Raw genomic sequence first — 6,214 nt, 5'->3', positions numbered from 1 at the left:
GCAGTGCAGTCTCTCTAAATAGTTCCAATGGACTATCGGGATAACACAGCCTATTGGTATAACATAGTGTTATCAAGGACCTTCAGGAACGGGAGTAGGCTATTTTATTCACTTATTCAGTGAATGAGGTACTAAGGATATGACCTGGTGGGGAGATTAAAAAATAATTTCAAAGTGTAATACTGTAATGGAAATAAAACATGGTGATGTTATAGTAAGGTAAGGAGAACTAATTTAGAAGGGCACCTGACATAGGAGCCAGCCAAGCAACAAAGTGAAGAAAAACCTTCCGGACAGAGGAAACAGCAAGTGCGAAGATGTTGAGGTAAAAAAGAGCTTGGCTCGTTTCTAGGAAGAGAAGGGGCCAATGGGACCGGAAGAGGATGGGTTCTAGAGATACAGGGGATAGGAACTGGAAGTCTGACAGAACTTTTAGATTTCTGTGCTTCATACAAATTATTTAATCTCTCAAAATCTCTGTAAAATGCATAATAATTGTATCTATCTGATAGGGACATCATAGTATTAAATACGATATATGCCTATAGCTATTAACACAATGTCTGGCACATAGTAAGCACTCAATAGTGTTTTAAATATTGATTTTAAATTATTTATTTTAAGGTTAGTAATAACCTTGATTTTTGCAGAACAGATCCCCATTGCTGTACCTCTTACCAGCATTGTTCCTGGGTATAATTTATTGTTGTTCCAATAGACTTAGTCAAAGGCCCCAAGCAGACTCCATTTGATCTGATCTTATACAGTGGCCCTGGATAATTGAGTTTAAATAGGTATTTCTACATATAAAGTTAAAGTGTAAATTTATGTGAATTAAGTTCCCAAAAGCCACATAAAAGAAGTCTTCAGATTTCTTTGGAAAAAATCTTATGGGCATTGCATGACTATCATATTCTGTTTTTCTAAAAAAAAAATTATGTTTTTCTAAATATAATTGAAAATTGTAGTAGCTAATAAACAAGGAAGATGGATTGAGCAGGGATAGTCCCTTCTCCTCAGCTGTAACTATTCTGGCCAAACTAGTCCAACGATACCAAAATATATCACCTCTGACATTAAGAAGTAGAGAGGATGAGGTGAAAAAAAGAAAAAAAAGCTTGGTTTGGTTCATTTCAATAAATATTTATGAGCACATACTGGTGTGTTGTTTCCACATGATACACCAATATTTTAAACTCCCTTGACCCTTGTTATTTCTCTGTCACCCAGCTGGTAAAAGTCCAACTTCAGATGACCCTCCTATCTTTCACATAGCTGCTCCAGAACATCCCTGTTTCTTTTTCATTTTCTTTTTCTTTTTTTAAGATTCATTTATTTATTTGAGAGAGAGCCCGCACAGACAGGTGGGGGAAGGGACAGAGCTAAAGAACTTTCAAGCAGACTCCCCAGTGAGTGTAGAGCCCAACTCTGGGCTGGATCCTATGACCCATGAGATCATGACCTGAGCCAAAGACCAAGAGTTGGACGCTTAACTGCCTGAGCCACCCACACACCCAGGGTGTCCTTTTTACATGCACCCATAAGCCTGCACTCCTCTCTATCAGAGACTGAAAGGCTTCCTGCCAGCAGCAGTGTGAGTGAGCCATCTGGGAAGGAGAGCCTCCAGCCCTAGGGAAGCCTTCAGATGACTGAAGCCCTAGTCTTGATTGCAACACAGTGAGAGACTGAGTCACACAGCCAGTTCAACTGCTCCAGAATTGCTGGTCCACAAAAACTGTGAAAGGATCAGTGTTCACTGTTTTAAGCCATTAAGTTTTATGGTAATCTGTTACACAGTGATAGATAGCTAATAGGACAGGAGCTGATATTTTCTAGAGAGAATTTGGGAAACTACCAGATAGGCAAGTAGCAACTATTTTTGTTCCCGCATCATCCGCAACGCTTAAGTTTTTGGAAATTTGTCATCCCAAATATCTACCTCAAATGTCTACCAGAATGCATGTAATTGAATGTATTCATAGCTAAGCAGTAAGATATTGAGATAGGAATAGAAGTTAAAATCCTATGCTTCTGGGAAATACTCTTCTTTAATAAAGTAATACATAAAGACTTCTTTTTAAAAGTACCACAACACTTAGATTGAAAAAGAGGAGTCCCTACCCTATTCTGCCCCGGGTCCCATTCCTCAATTCTTTTTTTTTTTTTTAAGATTTTATTAAAAATTTTTTTTTTTTTTGGACAGAAAGCAAAAGAGCACAAGCAGTGGAAGCAGCAGAGGGAGAGGAAGAAGCAGGCCTCCCGCTGAGCAGGAAGCCCAATGTGGGCTCAATCCCGGGACCCCAGGATCATGACCTGTGCTGAAGGCAGTCGTTTAACCAAATGAACCACCCGGCAACCCTACAACAGGTACATTTTATTGTAAAAATTGTTTGAACTTCCTAGAATTAAAAGCTGCCTCATTTTAAAAATGTTCTTTGGTGTTGTTTTTTTTAAATCACTTCCCCTCAACTTTACAATAAAATTGTTAACTTCCCCTGAATAGTGTTTTCCATAAAGTCATTCGCATCAGGTATCCCTCCAGTTCACCTAGTGATACTCCTCCTTAGGCCTCCCTGCTGTCTGTAATCTGGGCTGTAAGGACATTGCATGCCTGTCTTCTCAGAACTTCTCTAACTCCTCTTTGGTGCTATCCTTTCTTTCTGAATACCCATGGCTCCTCATTTCTAGTTTACTCCTTTGGTTGGATCATATCCTCCCATAAATTGTCTGAAAAAGGATTTAAAGATGTACATTATTCTTCATATATAAAAAAAAAACCTTAATTCTATTCTCAGACTTGATTAATAGCTTGGCTGGCTAAAGAATTCTCAGAATTTTGGGGCGCCTGGGTGGCTCAGTGGGTTAAAGCCTCTGCCTTCGGCTCAGGTCATGATCCCGGGGTCCTGGGATCGAGCCCCGCATCGGGCTCTCTGCTCCGCAGGGAGCCTGCTGCCTGCCTCTCTGCCTAGTTGTGATTTCTCTCTGTCAAATAAATAAAATATTAAAAAAAAAAGAATTCTCAGAATTTTGAGGGCCTTCCTCCATTATCCTAGGGCTTCCAGTGCTTCTGTAGTACCCTTCTGATTCTTAATTCTTTGTAGAGTACCAGGTATTTTGTTTTTCTTTCTGAAAATTTTACCTCTGTTAGGGACATTTTTCATCTAGTAGACTGGGCACTCAGTGTTCCTTATCAATTTAAGTAGCTATCCTTCAGTTTTGGCTATTTTCTTGAATACCCTCTAAGATGATTTCTTCTCTATTTTCATGTTCTCTCTTCCTGGTACTCTTATTAGTCAGACTCTACTTGAATTAACCCTCTATTTTTTCCATTTCCTCTCATTTATTTCTACCTCTTTGTTTTTTTATATCACTATCTAGGAGATTTCCTCAATGTTTCCTCTAATATTTCAGTCAAAACTTTTTTATTTTGGCTATCATATGTTTAGTTTCCAAGATCTCTTTCTTGTTCTCTAGTTTTTCCTTTTTATAGACTCCAGTTCTTATGTGTTTGATGATATTGATTATAGCTGTTTGTTTGTCTTCCTTTCTTCCTTCTTTGTTTCCTCAAAGTTCTATTTTCTTGTTTGCTTTGGTCTGTTTCATGTTGGAGGTTTTCCTTAACAAACTTGTTAGCCTGAGTATTCTGATCATAAACTGAGTCATTAAATAAAAGGCAGAAGAATTCTGAGTGTATGAGTGGGGGGCACTAACGGTTCTGGTATTTTTAATGCTTTTGTTTATTCCTGGAATAATTCTCTACTCTCCTTTTAGAATGGCAGAGGAAGGGATTAGGCATGAGGTGGTGACTAGAAAGCAGGTATGCATAAGGTCTTCAGTTTTGGAACTGAGTATTACAGGTGGTCTGCTGGAGATAAGGGAGGCATTTTAACATTCAACAGGGAGGGGCTTCACTTAATCCACCTTTTTTTTTTTTTTTTCATTTTGGACATTTCTCCCCTCTCTGTCCAAACATGCCATGTCTAGAGTTCCTGAGTTTGTAGCCACTCTTCTTTCTTGACTGGACAATCTGATCTGGAAATGTGTTCTAAATGAATTTAGGTAAGTTTCTTTTATTTTTTTCTAATCCATCAACTGGTAGTTGAGCCCCTACTTTGTCGTTAGTTTTCCCACATCCATATCTTTTGTGAATTTTCTCTTGTCAATTCCAATTCTCTTCTGTCCTCTGCCCCACCCAAATTTACTTCTGCCTAAAATGGTTGCTTTGCCTTTAAGCTTATAATTTTTGTTTGAAACGTAATCACATGTTGCCCTGTGACATCTCAGGCTGTTATCTTTTCAAGTTCATTATTTAATTTATGTGTACGTTCATTAATTCACTTAAAACTTGTCTTGTGAAACTCACACACTTAAGTGCTGAGGAAGCCGAGACTACTAAAGTGAGTTCCCTACCCCTCTGTTGAATGAGGAGAATACATAAATTCATATTTGATTCCATGTACTAAGCACAATTATATGAGATTATGGAATGAAAAAGGAGAAAACTAATCCAACCACAGAGGAGTTAGGGAAGACTTCATGGAGGTAGCAGTTGCTTGAGCTTAATCTTAAAGGAGTTAACCAGATGAATTGAGGACGGCCCACGTGGGACAGGGCAGAAAACATTTCAGGATTGGAAACTTTGTAAAGACATGGAGGGAGGAAACAAGATCAATATGGGGAATTGTTAATAGTTCAGTGACTATAAGGCAGAGAGGTATTGGAGACATAACTGGAAAAATAGGCGGGGCCAGATCACTGGGACCTTGAACATCATGCTGAGAATCTTGAATTTGATTCCTCAGATAGTGGTGACCATTGGAGATTTTAAACAGAGGTGTGATGTGGTCAGATTTATATTTTTGAGAAATCAGGGTAGCACGGAGGCTTTTTTTTTTTAAAGACTTTATTTGTTTATTTAACAGACAGAGATCACAAGTAGGCAGAGAGGCAGGCAGAGAGAGAGGGGGAAGCAGGCTCCCTGCCGAACAGAGAGCCCGATGTGGGGCTCGATCCCAGGACCCCGAGACCATGACCCCAGCCGAAGGCAGAGGCTTAACCCACTGAGCCACCCAGGTGCCCCGGAAGCTGTTTTTTGATGGGTACAAGCCAAGAGGCTGGGTGATCATTTAAGAAAATGTGACAATAAATCAGGCGAGTGACAGTAAGTACCGAAACTAAGTCCTAGGTCATAAAGATGGAGTAAAGGGAGATAGAACTGGGGGGACTTGGTTAACTAATAGATTAACCAATCTATAGATTGGAAGAAAAGAGGGAGAAACTGAGGGTGGCTTCCTGCTTTCTAGGTGTTTAGATATGGATAGTGGTGTGATCAAACAGTTCTAAGGAAAGCAGATGTTTGTGTCTGATAGGCAGTTGGATTTTGAAGGTCGAAGGAGAGATCTGAACTAGAAAAATAGATTAAGGAGTCATCAGCAGGGAGGAGGTATTTAAAATCATGAGACTGGGCAACTTTCTTCAGGGGCAAATATAGAAGAAGAGCACTGGACAGAGGATAGAATCCTGGAGAACGTCCACACCATAGAGGTAGGCTGGGGGAAAGCCCATGAAGGAGACAGTTAAATAATATTAGAGAAGTGTAAGGAGAATGTGGAGTGTTTGGTGCACAGGAAACTGAATTGAAGGAGGATGGAATCAGCATTGTCAAAATGCAGCAGAGATTTCATGATCTCATGAAAGTGGTAATTAGATTTGACCATAAGATGGCCAGGTATAGAGGAGTAGGACGGTAGAGTTGGATCCCTGACTGCACAGTGGGATTAAGGGGAAGTTAATATGTCAGTTGCTGCTATATGAAGCTTGTTCTTCTAGGAATGTGAGGGAAAGGAGGTGAAGATAGCGCTTAGGTGGCATTTCTTCCCTTTCTCAAATAACCTCAAGTGTCTTGAGAGAAAATTCTAGCAAGGTATTACATGCATATTTATATTTAATAAATACTAGTTAGATAAATAGATCTAATCAACTATCAACTACCAAACCTTTAGATTTTTACTTAGCTTTTCTTCCTCTTGAGTGTCATAAAAATTCCTTTTCCTTGAGCAGATTTTTCCCTTTAAATTATTTCCTTCCAACCTATTCAGTGCCAGAAAGTGGTTAGGTACTGAGAAGCTTCCTACAGAAATCTCCATGTCTCATTTTGGGAAATTGGGCACAAGCCATTTCCTGCTTTAGTCATTAAAAAAAATAATAATAGCTG

This window comes from Meles meles, chromosome 6, assembly GCF_922984935.1.
Source record: "Meles meles chromosome 6, mMelMel3.1 paternal haplotype, whole genome shotgun sequence".
NCBI lineage: Eukaryota > Metazoa > Chordata > Mammalia > Carnivora > Mustelidae > Meles > Meles meles.
Note: the sequence above shows the minus strand (reverse complement) of the source record.